Here is a 20,192-nt window from a genome sequence, read left to right on the forward strand (position 1 = left end):
TTCATGTGAACAAATTCTGCAGCTACATTACGTCCCTGCAACCCCTGAATGTTTTATAAGCCAGTCAAAAACCTGATTCTGAACAGTAGAATGAGATCCAGAGAAATAGGAAAGATTGAGCTGATAAGTGGGTATTTAGCCAAGTTATACCATGCAGGGGGAGAGGACATGCTAACGATCTTCAAGAAGGTCAAGATTTAAAAAAATAGGGGCCTTAAGTTAGTTTAGGTTCCTAAATCTTTACTTAGATGCTAAAATAACAAGCCTGATCTTCAAAAGCTCCAAGGGAGCCTAACTTTAAACATTTGTTTCCTGAGGCCCAAGGCCCCTTGCAGTTCCAGCATGTGCTAAAATCACTCTGATATCAGTGGGAATTTTGACAGCGTAAGGGCTGCAGGGTCAGGAAGGGAATGGAAATCTTCACTGTGGTCCCAGAAAGTGTAACTAGATGAAACAAGCAAAGGAAATTTAGGGTTACTGCTGGGAAACTGTTCCTGATAAGGAGGCCTGGTAGAATGGGGGGTAGTCACCCAAGGGAAGTGATGGAAATCCCATTGCTGGAATAATTCAAAACAGGACTCTGCAAAACACTAAGGAGTATTTTGCATTGGCAGCTACCCTTCACTGGCAGGGGCTTTTCAGCCTTAAACTTTTGTGAGACAAAGTGAGTTTGGTTAAAACAAAAAAGCCAGTGCTCCCCCTGCTGCCTCGGGTTCTGAGCTTGGCTATGGTTCACTGAAGTTTGAAGAGCCTGCTGAGATCCTCAGATGGAAGGTGCTGTTCGGGAGTCAGACAAAGTGAAGGGCCTCCGCAGTTCCAGCAGCTCATGGTAAAAGGATTTTCATTCATTTTGTTAGTTTAGGCTTTATTTCAATTTAGAGTATAAGCTCCTTGGGGCGGGGACTGCTTCTTGGTTTAGCACAGCGGGGTCCGGGCCATGACAAGGGCTTGTAGGCATTACAGCAGTACAAACAATAAATAGTAATAAGGAGAGGAAAATGTGTGTTAGTTGATCTCAAGCCTATACAAGGCAAAAGAGACACTGTGTAAGGTGTATAGATGCGGATTTCCAGATGAAATAAATGACTACAAAATGCCTGCCTGTCGTCTGGTTCGTGATAACGTATCTAGACAATGTCCAGAGAACAAGTGTAGTATTTAATAAAACTGGATGTACTATACAGCCATGTTCAAAGAACTGTTTCCTTTCATTCCACTGGGCTGCTAAAGTTAGCATAAATAGTATTGTCACTTTCTTTATGAGACCGTCCTGTATTTGGACGTGTCAGGTTGGCACCAGTTGTGCTCTCACATCGCTGACTGTGTTTTGGTTGTTTTTGAAACTTTTTGACGTCAAACTTTCCAGAACTGTCTCTTGACGTCTGTACATCTGCACTGCTTTACACCTGATGAGGAGCTGGCCCATTAGTTTTGCCTGCTGTTTTAGGTGTGCAGAAGTGGCTTTTTGCTAATACAGATGCCTGTGTGCTCGTAGAGGGCAAGTTTGAGGCTTCTTTGGAAATTTAGTCTTTCGAGGGTTAATTTGAAGTGATAAGTGAAGCAGAAAATCTCAAAGCAATTTATAGACATTAAGTTATCAAACCTTACAATGACCTCATCAGGGAGGTAAATTATAATTATCCCTCTTTTACATAACAGGATATAGACACACAGAGAGATTGTGATAGTGGTTTGCCGGAGGTGCCTCAGAAAGTCTGTTGCAGACCTAGGAAAAGTACCCAGATCTTCTGACATATAACTCTGTGCCTCAACTACAGGGCCATCTTTCCTCTCAAATGCAATACAGTCCGAAGGCAAAATAATAGAAATAAGCTACTTTGCTACAGTAGCTAGTGTTTCTTTTCCCAAAATGTGGGGCCCTTCCCCCTCCCTTTTCACTGCATAGCATACATGCACTCACAGAGAATCTTTCTAATTGCAAGAGAACCACACTCTGGACTTAATGTCAGTAGATTGCATTGTAGGGAATATCTGGCACCAAAGAGAGAGATTAGTTTTTGATATTGGCTTTCTTTGGCTTAGATAAAATGCGGCAAAGGCTAAAGAATTAACAAGTTGGCTGTCATCTTCTAAGTTGTTAAATGATGATTGTTATTGATTCTCTTTCTTCTTCATGTCAGCTCTGGCCAAAAAAAAAATATGTTAATTAAGACAGAGTATTTGTGGCTAAATCCCTTCTTCTAGTGTGTGGCTTGTGTCCATTTTAGGACCTCTGAGGATGCCCTAAAATGCACACTTGAGAGGTTCCTCACCCTTGACCTCCATGTCCTAAATTAATGAGTTGCCCAAGTGTTGCTGCTGGTAGTGCTGATCACTGCTGATACCTATAATCAAGCATTCCTAAGTATTTGCATGGTAAGACTCTGTTTTGCACAGCAGGGCAGTTTTCTCATGAATTTCTGCATAATTTGGTGTTGAGTGACTGCCTCTCCATAAGGAGGTTTTTATGGTCTGTAATCTTGACACAACCAACTACTGTACCAAACATCCTGGAGGGGAAGAACTTGATGAAGGTGTGTGTGTAGAAGGGCCTATACAAGGGTTTCACAGATTCAGAGATTTTTCAGGCCAGAAGGGACCATTAGGTCATGTAGGCTGATCTCCTGCACATCACCATAGAATTTCATCCAGTTACCCCTGTATTGAGTCCAGTAACAACTTGTGTTTTAACTAAAATATATCTTCTGGAATGGCATCCACTCTTGATCTGAAGACATCAAGAGACACAGAATCCACATTTCCCTTTGTAGTTTGTTCTAATGGCTCATCACCCTCGCTGTTAAATTTGTGTCTAATTTGAATTTGTCTCGCTTCAACTTCCAACCTTGTTTCTTGGTCTGCTTTTCTCTGCCCTTTAGTATCCAGTAATGTGTCCACATGAAAGTACTTACACACCATAATCAAGCCACAAACCAATCTTCTTTTTGATAGGCTAAACCAATTGAGCTCTGTAATTCTCTCACTGTAAGGCATTTTCTCCAGCCCTTAAAAAAATGTTGTGGCTGTTTTCTGAGCCCTTTCCAGTTTTTCAACATCCTTTTAAAAATGTGGACACTACAACTGGATACAGTTTTCCAGTGTCAGTCTTACCAATGCCAAAAACAGAGGTAAAATCACTTCCTGCTCTAACATCTTACTCCTGTTTACACATCCCAGGATCACATTAGCCCCTCTTGCAGAGCTTTGCACTGGGAGCTCATGTTCTATTGCTTGTCCACTTCATTTATTTACTTGGATAATGAAGTGGAGAGTTCGCTTATAGAATTTGCAGATGACACTGAGAGGAGTGCATTTACAAGCACATTGGAGGACAGGATTAGAATTCAAAATGACCTTGATACATTGGAGAATTGGTCTGACAGCAACAAAATGAAACTGAGTAAAGAAAAGTGCAAAGTTCTACACTTAAGGGGGAAAAATCAAACGCACAAGTACAAAATGGTGACTAAATGGCTAGGCAGCAGTACAGCAGAAAAGGATCTGGGGGTTATAGTGGATCACAAAATGAATATGAGCTAACAGTGTGATGTAGTGGCAAAATAAGCCAATATCATTCTGGGTTGTATTAATAGGAGTGTCATGTGTAAGGAATGGGAGGTAATTGTCCCGGGCCTCAGCTGGAGTATTGTGACCTGTTTTGAGTGCCAAACTTTTAGGAAACATGCATAAACTGGAGAGAGTCCAGAGGAGAGCAACAAAAATGATAAAAGATTTAGAAACTATGACCTTTGAGAAAAGGTTTAAAAACCTGGGCATGTTTAGAGTGAGAAAAGAAGACCGAAGGGGGACTTGATAACAGCCTTCGAACATGTTAATTGTTCTCTATGTCTGCTTATGGTAGGACAAGAAATAATGGTCTTAATCTGCAGCAAGGGAGATTTCGGTTAGATGTTAGGAAAAATATTCCAACCATAAAGATAGTTAAGCTATGGAATAGGTTACTAAGGGAGGTTGTGGAATCCCTGTCACTGGAGGTTTTTAAGAAGAGGTTAGATAAACACCTATCAGGGGTGGCATAGATTTACTTGGCCCTGCCTCAGCGCAGGGGCTGGACTAGATGGCTTCTTGAGGCCCCTTCCAATCCTACATTTCTGTGATTCACGTTGAAACATTGGACACATCAGTCCAATGAACTGTCAGCCTGCTCCTTCCTTAGAGTCATGAGGGTGACTCCCACTGACCACAGACGCTGTTTCTTAATCTATGCCCTTCTTGCCTCCTCTCTGTTGTTCGGTACTTGACTCAACTTCCTGTGTCACCCTGGGCAAGTCACTTAACCTCTTTGTGTCTCGGTTCCCAATCTGTAAAAACAGGGCTAATAGTGCTTTCCTATCTCACTGTAGTGTGATGAGGATAAATACATTACAGATTGTGAAGTGCTTTGAGATCTAGCATTGAAAAGTGCCATCTAAGAGCTAGGTATAACTGATTCCTAACAGACTTAAGCTAAATCAAAATAAATGTGTCCCCAGAGTCTTTAAACCCCCTTTAGTTAAGCCAGTGCAATTTAGGTGTAGGCAAGCCATTAAGCCCAGATCCACAAAAGTATTTTGGCTCCTAGCTTCTATTGACTTCAGTGACAGTTAGGAACTTAAATATCTTTGTGGATCTGGGTCGTAGTCTGTACAATAATTGTGTGAGCTTTACTCTCCCCCATCTCAGACTATGGATACATCCAGATCCCTCTTCAGCAAAGCATTACGCATGCGCTTAGCTTGAAGTGAATGGGATGTAAGCTCATCCTTAAAGGGAGGCACATGCTTAAGTGCTCTGCCGTATCTGAGCCCAAATGGTGCGATTCCTCCTCACTTGTTTAAATTATAAAAAATACAAATATCTATAGAATGAAATTAGAACATCTCCATGGGGAGGCTCTGAGGTCTTCTGTCTGTATTGAATGCGTGTCTTTGAACATGCACTGTTGCAGAAGATACTGAGTGAGTGTCTGGGGGGTAGCAGTTTTGTACCGATAGCTCTTGAAACCACTCGCGTGCTGGAGTGGGAGTATGTCGTACCATGCTGAGATAGTCCTAATGACAACATTAAATGTTGAGCAAAAGTACCAAGAGTGATGTAGGGAAAGGAGGTGACAGGGAAAGGAAAATGCTGAAGAAAGTGGTGAAGAGTTCAAAGAAAGTTAATTCCTTAGTTCACACTGGCCTCCATGTGCGTGTGTCAACAAGCCACTGGGCCGAGCTCTGCCACAGGAGGCCCCATTGGAGTCAAGCCAGCAAAGGTGAATAGCATGTCGCTCTTTACAGATTTGGTTACATCCGGGAGTGGCGGGGGGGAAATGTTACTGAAATGTTGATGTCAACAGTGCTCTGCAGACTAGAGCGGTGAGGATTCAGCCGTCGGTGTAACCCTGAGAGTCAGCCAGATACAGTGTACAGATGGATTTGAACACACACAGCTTTCTAAGCATCAGGCAGACCCCTCAATTCCTCGCTGCCACTGTCTTCAGGGGTACCATGGCCAGGCTGTGCCAGCCTGCTCCCAGGGCCAGACCAAATCCTGAAGTCCTGGGGAAGAGCAGGCTGCCTCTCCTCACTCTCTACACTGGCCCTAGCACCTAGGCAGGTTTGAATGTGCTGACGGGTCAGTGTTTGTACAGCGCCTAGCACATGTACAGGTCCTGGTACATGACTGAGGCTCCTAGACACTATAATACAAATAATAATATGATGATGGGGAAGTAGCTGGATCCCTTTACTGTTTATTTCCTGGCATTTGAAGGTCTGTTGGTTTTTTAATGGTGTGGAAAAAAGGAAGAGTCGTGTTAACTTTAACCACACTCTTTTCTGTGGGAGGACTGCAAAGCTGCTTTGCCTAATGTTCCTGCTTCAACCACTGTCCTTGCTTCCTGCAGCAGAAGTGAACCTCAGGGGCTATTTCTCAGTAGCTCTGTTCCTGTATTTGGGGCAGAGATGGAGGGAAAGGAAGCAGCGCTAGCGCCTTTAAGCCATCCTTATGCTCTCTATGATCTGGGGCCATGCAGCAGCCTTCCTGGCCCAGGTGTAATTTAGAGCAGCCTCGGTGCTTCTCTGACTTGCACTCAGCTTCCCAGGGCCTCCTATGGGAAGTGGATACTAGCTATAGTGCAGTGCCAGCACGGCCAGCTCTCATGATTTTAGCATGACTCTCATGATAGTTAGTGTTCTTCTTAAAGCCGCAACTCCTAGAATCATGTGATAACATCAAATCTCAGTGTTCATTTTAGAAAAGTCACTTTCTAGCCCACATGGCTGTAATGAGAAGCTTAAAAACATGACAAGAGGACACCCTACGGCCCAGGAACCAGAATGCAAAGAAAAAAACTCAAAATATTTTCAGAATCTCATGAACTGTAAGCCAGTCTCATGATTTTGGGAGGACTGACTCCTGATCTGTGAAGGCTTGGAGTTGGTGATACTGAGCGCAGTTCAGTCATGCCCCTGACACATCAAATCCACTTCTTAGGACAGGAGTGGGAGCAGGGCCATCATAGGGCCCTTACACCAGTTCCACACCCACTGCAGAGGCTCGCTGTTCAAGGGGTACATTGACAGCTGCCCTTCCAGTGCTCCTTTACAATGCCAGAGCAGCATAAAGGGGTCTTAGTGTAATTGAGAATCGGGCACTCAATTTATTTTCCCTTCCTGAATAGATGTTTAGTCTTGACAAAGCACAGAAAAGAGTTCAGTGAAATGCCTGGGTTTTTTTAAGCAGTTTTTTTTTCTAATTGCAGTGATCCGGCTTGCTAATAAATCCTGGCATTCCAGAAATCATAGAATCATAGAATATCAGGATTGGAAGGGACCTCAGGAGGTCATCTAGTCCAACCCCCTGCTCAAAGCAGGACCAATCCCCAACTAAATCATCCCAGCCAGGGCTTTGTCAAGCCTGACTTTAAAAACCTCTAAGGAAGAAGATTCCACCACCTCCCTAGTAACCCATTCCAGTGCTTCACCACCCTCTTAGTGCAATAGTTTTTCCTAATATCCAACCTAAAGCTCCCCCACTGCAACTTGAGACCATTACTCCTTGTTCTGTCATCTGGTATCACTGAGAACAGTCTAGATCCATCCTCTTTGGAACCCCCTTTCAGGTAGTTGAAAGCAGCTATCAAATCCCTCCTTATTCTTCTCTTCTGCAGACTAAATATCCCAGTTCCCTCAGCCTCTTCTCATAAGTCATGTGTTCCAGCCCCCTAATCATTTTTGTTGCCCTTTGCTGGACTCTTTCCAATTTTTTCACATCTTTCTTGTAGTGTGGGGCCCAAAACTGGACACCGTACTCCAGATGAGGCCTCACCAATGCCGAATAGAGGGGAATGATCATGTCCCTCAATCTGCTGGCAATGCTCCTACTTATACAGCCCAAAATGCTGTTAGCCTTCTTGGCAACAAGGGCACACTGTTGGCTCATATCCAGCTTCTCGTCCACTGTAACCCCTAGGTCCTTTTCTGCAGAACTGCTGCCCAGCCATTCGGTCCTTAGTCTGTAGCAGTGCATGGGATTCTTCCGTCCTAAGTGCAGGACTCTGCACTTGTCCTTGTTGAACTTCATCAGATTTCTTTTGGCCCAATCCTCTAATTTGTCTAGGTCCCTCTGTGTCCTATCCCTATCCTCCAGCGTATCTACCACTCCTCTCAGTTTAGTGTCATCTGAAAACTTGCTGAGGGTGCAATCCACACCATCCTCCAGATCATTAATTAGCCTTGTCAAAAGACCATCCAACAAAGGTTCCCTGATGGAGTGGAAATAGAGAACAAGGTGACAGGTTTTGCTACTGTATTTCAACTCTTACTGGGACAAGCCCTTCTGAAGGTGCAGCAGACAGCCCTCCGCCAAGTGGATTACAAAGGAAGGATGATCTGTGCTGGACAAGTGATTGCTGGATAGTTCCCAGTAGTGTTACTTAATAAAGTTGCAGCATAGTTAAATCATATGCCTTGTGTCTTGTCATTCTTCCTGTCCTCTCTTTTTATTCTGCATGTACACAAATACTTGACAAACACAGTATTTTAATACAAACATAACACAGTCTGGTAAACATAACCCCAATTAATGGAGTGGCAGAGTCCAATTCACCATTCTCTCTCTCTCCTTTAATCCTGCCCACTCCATTCAGATTCTTTCCAGTAAATGATTTGTACCCTGCCGGTCCCAGAAAGCACATAGCACTTATGCTCTATTTTGTACTTCCATAGAATCTTTCATCCATGGCTCTCACAGCAATTGGTAGCTCATTCACTAGCCCTTCCAACACATCCAGGAGGAAGGTAGCATCCTCCTCAATGTACAGATAGGGAAATGGAGGCAGAGAGAGGTCAAATGACTTCCCTGAGGTCACACAATCTCTGAGTAGCAGAGAAGGAAATAGAACCTAGTTCTGGTGACTCCCAGACCTGTGGTCTAATTGCATAACAATCCTTCCTATATTTTCCTATTGAAAATGACTTTGGGCCTGGTTCTCCACCGCTTTGCCCATTGCGTGGTCACTTACAGCTAGGCAAAGTGAGTGTGATGAGCGTGTCGAACGCCACCGAGTCAGGTTAGTAGCATTTTACGTGCATGTTGCACTGGTGGAACAGACTAAACAAGGTGCAGGGCAATGGAGTCATGTGCCAGCCCAGGGTGCTTGTATTTGCTCTGTTTTTAGGTGCACTCTCCACTTCTCCTGTAGGAAGGGAATGTCTCTTTTTAAATAGGAACTCTATGTCCATCAGTGGCATTCTCCCTGCAGTGCAAGAACTCCTCAGCAGGACAGGTGGGCTTGTGAGGCTCCCGAGGCTAAGAGAAGGGTTAGAGTTTTAGGTAGGAATTGCCATACTGGATCAGACCTGAGGTCCAGTCCAGTATCCTGTCTGACAGTGGCCAGGACCATGTGCGCTAGAGGAAGGTGTAAGAACTCCATAGTAGCAGCTCTCATCCTGGTCTCTAATAGTTAGAGATTGGCTTAAGCCCAGAAACACAAGGTTTAATATCTCTTCCAAAAATGCTGTGTTGATTATGATACCTCTGGGTATTCTTGTTATCCATGTAAATGTTCAGGAGTTTAATTGTATTCAAGAAGGGACCAGACTCCATGACTTTCTGGTTTTACACCCATTTTGCAATGACAACAAGGGTAAATAACTACAAAAGGTGCAGGTCAAAGGAAAAGGAGGCCCCTCATGCTTCTAAGTTAGAAGCAGGCAGGGCCAGCTTAGGCCTCCCGGTTTGAGAGGGGCTCAAACTGAGCGCCATTGCACTCTGATGCACAGGGTTGCAGTGCTTCTCAGGTTCAGACTGGCCACCCCTCCATCGTGGGCCAAACTGGAGGGGCACTGCAACCCCCTACACCAGGTCGCAACACCCGGAGTGGGGAGCTGGCTCCATCCCCATCTTCTCCCTTGGGCCTCCCCTAAGTGATAATTTTTGGAAGGGGATGGGGGGCTCAATATCAGATTTTGCCCCAGGCCTCCAGAAACCTCTGAAGGCAGATGCAAACATTAGTTCTCACAGTAATTACATGAGGCCAAATTTTGAAGGGGAAACTCTCACGGCTGCTAATGGGAATTTTACTTAAGTAAGGACGGAGGAAGGATTTCTGGGTTTGGCCGGTATTTTTTTTTTTAATTCCAAAGCTCCATATTAAACATGGAAATTCTCATTTTGCTGCAAGGACCTTCAACCTTTAGAACAAGGCCGCTGCAGAACTCCTTGCATCCTTTCCAACAGATCTTTATTCCTTTTAAAAACAGACATATAAGTGTAGCTCCTTGCAAACAGGACTCGGAGAGTGGGAGAACCACAATGGGATGTTTTAGTTCAGAGAAGCATCATCCAAAAGTTTAGATGCTTATCTAAGTGGCACTGAAATAAGACTGCAAATCTCACAATTATCTGTGAGATTTTTTTCCCCCTGGTTCTGGCTTGATTGGAAATACTGTGACACAAGCTTTTCTTCCCTTATATTGATACCGGTATTTACAGATGTGGTCCTTGATGAATCCAGGAAGTGGAGAAGCATATGAAAGTAGAATGAAAAATAGTTAAATGAGAAGATTGTAACTGGGGTCCTAGTTCATGAATGGGGCTTCTAGGAACTACTGTAACTGCAACAAATAAATAATAAAACAAGGAGTATTTTTATAGTTCTCAAAATGAGATTTGATTTCAAGTGTAGGGGAAGATTCAGATCAGTCTGTATTTTAGCCAAATCACTTTGCCCATCCTTACATGTTACCTATTGAAAGACTCATGCACTTCTCAATATTTTGTGGGTTTGGTTTACATGTTAGATTTCCCCATTTTGCTCCAGATGCAAAGCATATTTCCAGCTATTGGAAAGTGACTGGTGTTTGTTTACTATCAGCTTTGCCACCCCACTTTGAAATCGTCCCCAGTTTCCATTGACAGGAAGATGAGCTTTTAATAGTTAAATACATGCCTACATTCAAGGTAGTTGAATGTGTTTGCTGCCAAAGCCACCTGTGCCCCAAGGGAGGGTTAACCCAACTATATGTTGCAAATTGTGTGACTGGCTGACTACTTGGTACACAGAGTAATCTGCGGGCTTCATTAAGGGTATGTCTATACTTCTCGCTGGAAGGTGCAATTTCCAGCTTGAGGAGACAAATGCCAAGACTCCGGGTAGCTAATTCCGGTTGTTGCTCTTGTAGCCATGATTACACTCCATGGGCTTGTCCACTGATAGTGCTGCACTGGTGCAGCTGTACTGCTGTAGCGCTTAGTGAAGATGCTACCTGTGCTGAGGGGAGAGCTTCACCTCCCAAAGAGCAGGGGTGGATTAAAATTTATTGCGGCCCTGGGCACAAAGAACATTCTGGGCCATGATAAGAGCTACCCAGGGAGCCTGGGTCACTGTGGGAGCCCTGGACCCTCCACTTGTCCTGGGGGGCGCACCCTGGGGTGAAGGGAATGGGTTGGGGGCCGGTCTCGTGCCCCCCATTCCCCCACACAGAGCAGGAGGTGGCTCCCCACGGTGGCACGAACTTCCTGGGCGGCTCTTAGCACAACCTAGGGTGACCATACGATCCATTTTGGCCAGGACAGTCCCCTTTTTAAGCTCTGCTCTGGACATCCCGACCTTTTTGGCGAAACTGGGCATTTGTCCCATTTTGCCAAAAAAGGGTTGGGGGACGGGGTGGTGGTGAGTGGTGGGGCTCAGGCCAGCTCTGCATGGGGAGTTGGAGGTGGGGGAAAAGAGAGGCTCTGGCCAGCTCCACGTGTGTGTGTGTGTGGGGGGGGGTGCCTCAGGCCCGCTTTGTGTGAAGGGAGGGGGGGAGGGAGGAATATGGTCACCCTACCACAGCCGGCTTCCGGCCTCTGGCCTGGCCATGGGGCAGGGCCTCAGGGGGAAGAGGAGCGGGGCACAGGGGCCCCAGTGGAAGAGAGGAGGAGCAGGGGGCAGGACGGGGGCCCCCAAATTGCCTGGTTAATCCGCCTCTGCCCAAGAGGCAGTAGCTGCGTCGACAGGCGAAGCCCTCCTACTGACATCGCAATGTCTCCATGAGGAGTTAGGTCAGTATAACTACCACACTCAGGGGTGTGGATACAGTAGTTTTCCCGACATCGGTTGACAGTGTAGACCAAGCCTCTATTTAATGTGCTTGCTTGATTAGATCAAGCATGGGTATGTCTCCTCGCACCTCCACCTTGAAGTCTGGACATACCCTAAAATCAACAGCCATTACATGGGCCTAGATGTGTGTAACAAAAGGCTCCTGAGTCTTCTGTTCACAAAAAGTTAATGTCCAACTCCTTCCTGCTTCTGCTTTTCTGCGCTGCCGTTGCATTCTGCAGGGAGCGTAATCATTCCTATTCAGCATGTGCAGTTTTATTCACTTACCTTGTTCTTTCAACATCAAGTGATTATGGGAACTGGGAAACCAGCACTGCTGACCACCCTGGGGATGGAATGTTTCCAATTCACACAGCAAATGAGGAACTTTCAGCCTTCATGATAGACACTTAAAACACAGCCTGTACTTCTGCCCCTGCAAATGGTACAACCTAGCCTGGTTTTTCTATTCCTTTTTGTTAAATTTTAAAGTAAACTAGTATTGGACACTGTTCCTCTATAACATCTACTCCAATGTATATAGACACAGACTAACAACAGCCAGGCTCTGAGGGGACATTGGCAACAGTGCCTGAGAGTCAGATTTTTTAGGTATTCGGTGCCTAATGATGTAGGTAGGCATCAAGTGGGGTTTTCAAAAGTGCCTGGCACCTAACTCTCTTTGAAGTCAGTGGGAACTGGGCGCCTAGCTTGCTTGCGTGCTTTTGAAAATCCCCCTTGGTGCCTATCTACATCTTTAGGCACCTAAATATCATGAAAATACAGCCCTTAGACACTTCTGACTCCTTGAATCCAGAACGCTCCGGCTATGACTTCATGCTGCATATTTTAACTTAAATGTTCTTACCCACTTGCTCCACATACACACTGATTGACAAGCTGTGCTGAAAATGTGCACAACTTTTGCAGAAATTGGGGAAAAGGAGAGGTTCTCATAATACCTATTATTACACTTGTCCATTTTCTTGAAGGGGAGAAGAGGCAGAAAGACCAGCCACTTGAGTACATACATAACTTCAAGCCTGTGAATAATCCCATTGAAGTCAGTGGGATTACCCAGGTACTTAAGTGCTTTTCTGAACTGGTGGTCTATGTGAACAGAAAATTTTGTCAGGGAAACTGCTTTTTTGCTTTATTGGCTATAAGATGTAGCACAATGCAGATGGATCAGATGGTTAAAACCGGATCCTAGCCATAAAATCACTAGTACAAATGGGAGACTTTGGCAAGGAAAGAGTCTGCACAGAAAGAACAGTAATTATCAGGTTGTCAGTGTTGACAACACTCATGATTTTATTGTGTGTCTTGCAATACTTGGTGTTTTTTCTCAAAAGCCCGAGCTCCTAGAATCGTGTTATTTCATGAGAATCTCAGCTGTCATTTAAAAAAAAAAGTGTCTAGCTTTCATGGTTATTGAGTAAAACTTGAAAATGTGACCCGAGTCTGATCTAAAGCTTCAAAACCGGAAGGCAAATAAAAAGAACCCAACATATATATATATATATATATATATATATATATATCTATATATATATCTATATCTATATATATATATCTCTATATATATATATATATATCTATATCTATCTCAGGGACCTCATGATATTGGGGCCTCATGTATGGTCTCTTCTGACCTTAAAGTCTATGATTTTCGAATGCTTGGGGTTGACATTACTGGATAATATATTTATTAGTAGTAGTATTTTTATTATTTTTTTATTTGTATTGCTGTATAATAAAGGAAGGAAAGAAGAGTGATCGGCTGATGAGAGCCAAAATAACATTAAGCAGAATTACACACTGCAGGCTGGCTAAATAACAGAGGAGGAGGAAGAGTTCCCGATAGCGCTGGACCAAGTGATATGTGAAGTGGATTATTTGAGCAGATCTCAATGGACACGTGGACAACTGCCAGGGAGGAGAAGGCTTTGGAATCAGAAATAAAGCTGGTGAGGATAACTTACAATTAGCCAGAGCCCATGGGCTGATTGTTGCCTGTACATGCTTTGTAAAGAGGGAGGAGCACTTAATTACATACAAGAGCCATGCCAGCAGGTCCTTGATTGACTAACTCCTGACAAGAAGAAGAGATCTAAAAAATGTGAGAGACTGTAAAGTGATTTCTGGGATAGCACACAGATTGTTTGTAATGGACTTTGGGGTGAAAAGGGGTTAACGGGGACAAAAGATGTGTTGTAGAACAAAAGAGAAAGTGGTGAAGGCCTGCAGCTAGGGAAGTTAGTCTGACATTTAAGGATGAAGTTCTATGGAGGTTGGATAACAACCAAACCAACCACGAGGACACCAATGAGGCTTGCAGAAAAATACTCAAACATGTTACAGAAAATGCACACATTGCCTGTGGCCAAATGAAAGGAGAGAGAGTTCATGGTGAGGAGACATGGTGATGGTCTGAGGTAGGAGGCAGTAAAGAAGAAGGAAAGGCATAAGTGGTAGTAGAAAATAAGAATGTTAGAAAATTGTAAGACATACAAACTGATGAAGAAGAAGGAAAAAAGAGCAGTTGCGGAAGCCAAGAGTCAAGTACTTAAAGCCTTATATGCAGGGCTACTTACAAAGGAAAGGGAGAAAGGAATATACAGATTAGCTTAGATCAGGCAAAGAACCATGTACGACTTGGGAGCTATGAAGTATGTCAAAGAAAAAAATGGAAGAGTACTGGTGGAAGATGGCGAAATTGGTAGGAAATTGCAGTGGTTTTATGAGAAACTGCTTAATGAAGAGAATCTGAGGAAACCGTTGAGGTAGGTGTGCATAAGCAATAACATCACAAGACCTATCACTGCAGTGGAGACTCTGACGGTGCTCATGATGATGAAATATGAGAAGGCAGTGAGACTGGATGGTGTACTAATTGAAGCATTTAAAACATTAGGCCACGAGGGAGTGGTGGTCATGACAAACGTCTTCAGTTTAATCCTCTGTATTGGAAAAATGCCTAATGAGTGGAGGAAGAGTACATTAGTTCCTGTCTTCAGACGCAATGGAGATGTGCAAGAATGTAGTAATTAACAACCCTTCAAGTTAATGAGTCACACAATGAAATGGCAGGAGAAAATTATTGAGAGAAGTCTTTGTGAGGAACTTGAGCATGCAATAAGCAACAACCAATTCAGGTTTATCCCAGGAAGGTCAACAATGGATATGGTGTTTGTAGTCCAAATATTGCAGAAGAAATACAGGGATAACACAAAGAATTGCATTAAGTATTTGTGGACTTAGAGAAGACTTAAGACAGAGTTCCTAGAGAATTGATATTATGGTGCCTGTGGTCACCCAATCTGCCAGAGACATATGTTGAGGTTATTATGGACATGTAAACATGTACATGTAGTAGTTTAACAGTAGTGGAAAGCAGCTGCAGCGACAGTCATTCACTGTGAGGGTAGGTCTACATCATGGCTTAGTCTGAAAACCATTCCTATTTGTGATTGTAATGGACGGACATCTTGATGCAGAGGATTAGGGGAGAAACTCCAGAAAGCATGCTTTTTGCTGATGAAGTTATGTTGTGCCGCAAAGATAAATGTGAATGGGAAAGGGATCTAGAACTATGGAGGACTGCATTAGAAGAAAATGGTTTACGAATCAGCTGGCAAAGACAGAACACATGTGATGCATCATTGAGTGGGATAATGAGAAGCCAGTAAAACTAGACGGCATAGAGTTAAAATCTGTGCAGCCATTCAAATACCTTGATTCAGAGTTGAGCCATGATGGGAATGTGGATGAGGAGGTTGGACATTGCATGAAGAGTGTTTGGTGCAAATGGAGGGAGTTGACGGGAATTCTCTGTGATAAGAATATACCAAGTAAGCTAAAGAGTAAAGTGTATAAGACCATGATTAATTCAGTCATGACATATGGGTCGGAATGCTGGCCAGTGAGGAAGAGAGAACAACTACTACTACACACTGCTGAAATGAGTCTGTTCAGGTGGACACAGGGTAAGACAAGAGCGGACAGGCTATGCAATGAAACAGTACAAGCCACGATGAAGGAAGCCTCATCCTGGAAAAGCTGAGGGACTATCAACTGAGACAGTTGGATCATGGGAGATAGGATGCAGGACATGTTGACCAGAGAGTACAATTAATCACGGGAGAAAGACCATGAGGAAGATCCAGAAAAAGGTGGTTTGGGACACTGAAGGAGGACAGTATCCGTTTACGCACACAATAGGAATGGTTGGAGATGGAGAACAAGAGCCACAGACTCTGACTAATGGGACAAGGTGAAGGCGAAGAAGAATATCATTTGTATTACTGTAGAGCCTAGGGCAGGGGTGGCCAACCTGTGGCTCCGGAGACACATGCGGCTCTTCAGAAATTAATATAGGCACCGATTCCAGGGCTGGAGCTACAGGTGCCAACTTTCCAATGCTCCAGGGAGTGCTCACTGCTCAACTCCTGGCTCTGCCACTGGCTCTGAGTTTGGTACAGGGCTGAGCACGTTGTTTCTGCTAAACAACAAACAGTAACAGTAAGAGAGCAATGGTATCTCTGATTATTGTTGTTTGTAACCGGGCGCACTCCACTCCTGCGCCGACTCCACTGGCTGTGTATCCACCTGTGCCATTTATTTATCTTCCCTCCACCAACACCTGTACAGCCTGTTGCAGCAATACTGTTTAGAGTGTCCCCTGTGCTGCTGGCCCTTTCCCCAGGGCCTGAGAGGAGCAGAGGTCCCCCTTCTCTGAGATCTCTGTGAGACTGGGGTCAGCTAGTCCTCTCTCCCCACTTCCTTCCTGCACCCTTCTTATCAGCCTTGAGCTGATGGGCTAATTGGATCCTTATCTCCCCTAGGTCCCCCACATGATTAGATAATTAACTTCCATTACCCCAGTCAACCTTCTTGCGGGGGGAAGAGGATGAGGGGGGACTAACAGGGGCCAGACTAATCAGAGTGCAGGCTCATTGGTTAATTCCCAGCACTCTGTCACACTTACAAAGATGGGCTGGTGTCCGAAAAGAGGGGCAATGCTATTTGAATAATGACAGAATAATTCTATTCTACGTGGTTTCCCAGAGCTGCCTGAGAGGAGCGCAGCAGGTGGCTCTCTAGGTATGACATCTGTGATTATTTTGATAGTGCCCTAGGTGCATGTGGTGCTGCACAAACGTGCAAGAAGGCAGGTCCCCAGCAGAGCTCACTATCTAAATCAGCCCAGTACAGTCTGCACCTCTGGGCAAAGGTGGAGCAGTCAGCAAGTGGGAGGGTGTTGCCACATCTGTAGAGTTTAGAAAGGGAGGACAGGCTTGGGTGCCGGTGTGCTCCCTTTCCTCTTTTGGGGATCTCTTTAGTTTCCCGCTCCCTCTGCTGCACCTCTTCTCGGCACCTGCAACTTGCCTCCAAAGATCCTGCACGTGCTAATGGCCTGTCTGACCACTGATGCATGCACCCTAGCAGGCTTGGTGCTTGGGCACAGGAAATGGCTTTTGTGCTGTGACAGACAAGTACAAAACCAGCTGGGGAACGTTAGCTCAGCTAGAGAAGCTAGTGAATGGGAGCTGGTCAGTCACACAGGAGTTCCTTACAGATTCCATGAAGGGGCAGGAGTGGAGGGAAAGGCAGGGTAGGGACCTACACTCCGGATGAATGGACAGGCTGTGGGGACCTGGGCTCAGATTCTCATTTATCCCCTTCCTGCACATGGGGCAGCAATAGGTCTGGGGAAAGGTGGGGCTTTAAAGCATCTGTGCAACCTCTCTGTTCTGGGGCTACACCAAGGCCTGCCTGGCCTCCTCTATAAAGTTAGAACAGCCTCAAAGCTGTTCCAAGTCCAGCTTCAGTTCTGCTTCCCACTGTTTGCAGAGTGATGCCGAATGCTGGTTAACTTGAACAAGTAGAACTTTATTAAACCCTCTGCTCTGCTCTGTCCAGGTAGCAGAATTGCTTCCACCAGTTCTATTTCCCTGGTGTGCCTTCAATAACAGTCCCTCCAGAGCACATGGGCCTCTGACTCCTGTTCCCCCAATCATGATACACCCATGACCCTCTCTGGGCCCTGGGAAGCAGAGAATAGCTGTAATGCAATACACTCTGGCTATGCCCTGATCTGTTCCCTATGCCACAGTCTGGGATCAGGGCCAGTACAGAACCTTTAGCTAGCAAGGGAGGCCCCACTTGCAGAGGGTATCCTCAGAAGTCTAGTTCTGGCAGCGTGGTATGAAAGGCCCTTAGAGTGTGAGAGAATCAGGCCCTTACTATATAAGTTGGCAGCAGTGCAGAGGGGGTGGGTTTGGCTCGTTTTGTGGTAGGGATGGGCACATTGCAAAACTCTTTGTTAGGATAAGCTTTGGATTGTTATCTCACCAAGTCAAATATTTTCTGGTTTCAGTTCTCACTCCCTCTCCCCTTTCAGTGCTTCCTGCCTTTCTCACACCTTCCCTCCAGCTCAAACAAGTCCTTTTTCTTTTCCTAGGAGGGCACCCTCTCTTTGATCCCATGGCCTGCTCCCTGCTTGAGCAGCCTCACTGACAAGCCCCCACTTCGCCAACTACTCTATTCAAACCTTTCCTGCTGTGAGGCGTCTCTGGTCAGCTCTGCCTTAGAAGCTCTTGCCAGCCTTTGGCTGTGAATCACAGTGCCACAGAGATTTGAGTGCAGCAGTCAGCCTGTGGCTCAGCAGAGAGGTTATTTGGGTGGAAATCCCATTATGGGACCTTAGAAGTAGAGAAGCTGTCATATATAAAAGATCAGTGTGCTGTTAAAATAGGTAAGCAGTGTGGAGAACTGAGCCTGCTGGAAGGAAAAGATGTTTCCAGACACTTTTGACCCTTTCACATGACAGATGCTTTGTTAATCAAGTGTTGCACTCGTTTGACCCTGTCCACACCAGCAAGGAACAGAACTCCACTTGAGTCTGGACTCTAGAGCAAAGGGATCTAGAGAGAATACAATTGTCTCTATTTTCGTGTGTAGACAGGACCATAGCCGCATTGACCATAGCTTGTCCTTGGAGTTAAACCAGGGATGAACCCAGTTTCTTTGCCTGGGAAGGACATCCATTATTTTACACAGACATTCTGTTTGTACAGAGCTCTGTACTCTTTATCGCTTGTTTTAACAGTAGTTTCACATCCACAAATTACTGTAATAGGAAATGAAATTAAAAGACAGGTGCATGTCCTTCTTTGTTATGGTTTTAACAAGTGAAAGACAAACAGCATTTAGGCTGCTCTGCAGTTAACAGAATTAGTCTAGAGTCTCTTATGTACTGAATGTACAGAAAATGTTTTGTGATTTTCATAGGAAAAGGGGCCTTTGAAGTTCTTATGTCTGGACTGTTTTAATGTCTATTTGGAGAAATGTTGCTTCTCAAGAGACATTTCGAACAGCTACACTTCTGATTGTGAGAGTTTGACTTGAGTATGAAAAGAAATGCCGACATTTTAACAGCTTGTATGTGTTCTGAGGACAGTGGTCTCGATCCTGGGCTGATGGGTGTGTTACAAATGCAGAAGGCGACACATTGAGAGAGTGCTGTTTCTGGCAGGAGGCTTTATCAAAAAGGGGTGTCTATGGTCTGAACATCATCAGAGTTGGGTTCGGTTTGATTCCTTGTAGCAAGGAATTGTACAGGTGCCATATTGTTTCCAGAGGGTGATATTAGGAAGCAGAACCCTTAGTGGTGGTGGCAAATATCAGTTTGCAAACACACAGGACTGCTATAGCCATGGTACTTAATATAGGGAAAATACAAAATATGTCTACAATTGCCCCATCTTCTGTGTAAGCTAGTCCCTGCTAAATCGAAGGGGTGGAGAGCAGGGCCGCCCAGAGGATTCCGGGGGCCCGGGGTCTTCGGCGGCGGGGGGCCCTTCCGTCCCGGGACCCGCCGCCGAAGTGGCCCGAAGACCCGCGGCGGGAGCCCCCCGCCGCCGAATTACCGCCGAAGCGGGACGCGCAGCCCGGTCTTCGGTGGTAATTCGGTGGCGGGAGTCCCCGCCGCGGGCCTTCGGGGCACTTCGGCGGCGGGTCCCGGAACAGAAGGGGCCCCCCGCCGCCGAAGACCGGGCTGCGCTTCGGCGGCGGGTCCCGCTTCCCGCCCCGCCCCCTTACCCGAGCGGGGGGCGGGGCCTGAGCTCCGTCCCGCTCAGAGCCGCGTGGTGAGGGGGCGGGGCTGGGAACTCAGCCCGGACCTCGCAGCCCCGCCCCCTCCCTACGCCGCTCTGAGCGGGGTGGGGCTCAGGCTCCGGCCCCGTTGGAGCTCCCAGCCCCGCCCCCTCACCACGCGGCTCTGAGCGGGGCGGGGCTCAGGGCAGGGGCGGCTCTAGGCACCAGCAAACCAAGCTGCTGCCTAGGGCGGCCAAATCTAGGGGGCGGCAGGCTGGGCCGGTGGACCTGCCGCAGTCATGCCTGCGGGAGGTCCACCGGAGCCGCAGACGACCGGACCTGCCGCAGGCATGACTGCGGAGGGGGCGCTCGTCCCGCGGCTCGGCTGGACCTCCCGCAGGCATGACTGCGGCAGCTGAAGCGGAGCCGCCGGACCCGCGAACCGTCCGCAGCCGTGCCCGCGGGAGGTCCGCTGTTCCCGCGGCTCCGGTGGAGCTCCCGCAGTCATGCCTGCGGCAGG

The 20,192-nt window shown here is 46.0% G+C and overlaps 1 long non-coding RNA gene across 1 annotated transcript in view; it reads right to left on the reverse strand.

Moving 5' to 3' along the window:
- Window positions 1-11,976: 11,976 nt before the first annotated feature.
- The window catches only part of LOC120407533, a 40,100-nt gene continuing 31,884 nt past the window's right edge, over window positions 11,977-20,192 (reverse strand). The window contains exon 3 of the long non-coding RNA XR_005600091.1: window positions 11,977-12,008. This is a non-coding gene — a long non-coding RNA (uncharacterized LOC120407533). The remainder of the gene's footprint in view (window positions 12,009-20,192) is intronic.

This window comes from Mauremys reevesii, linkage group 6, assembly GCF_016161935.1.
Source record: "Mauremys reevesii isolate NIE-2019 linkage group 6, ASM1616193v1, whole genome shotgun sequence".
NCBI classification, from domain to species: domain Eukaryota; kingdom Metazoa; phylum Chordata; order Testudines; family Geoemydidae; genus Mauremys; species Mauremys reevesii.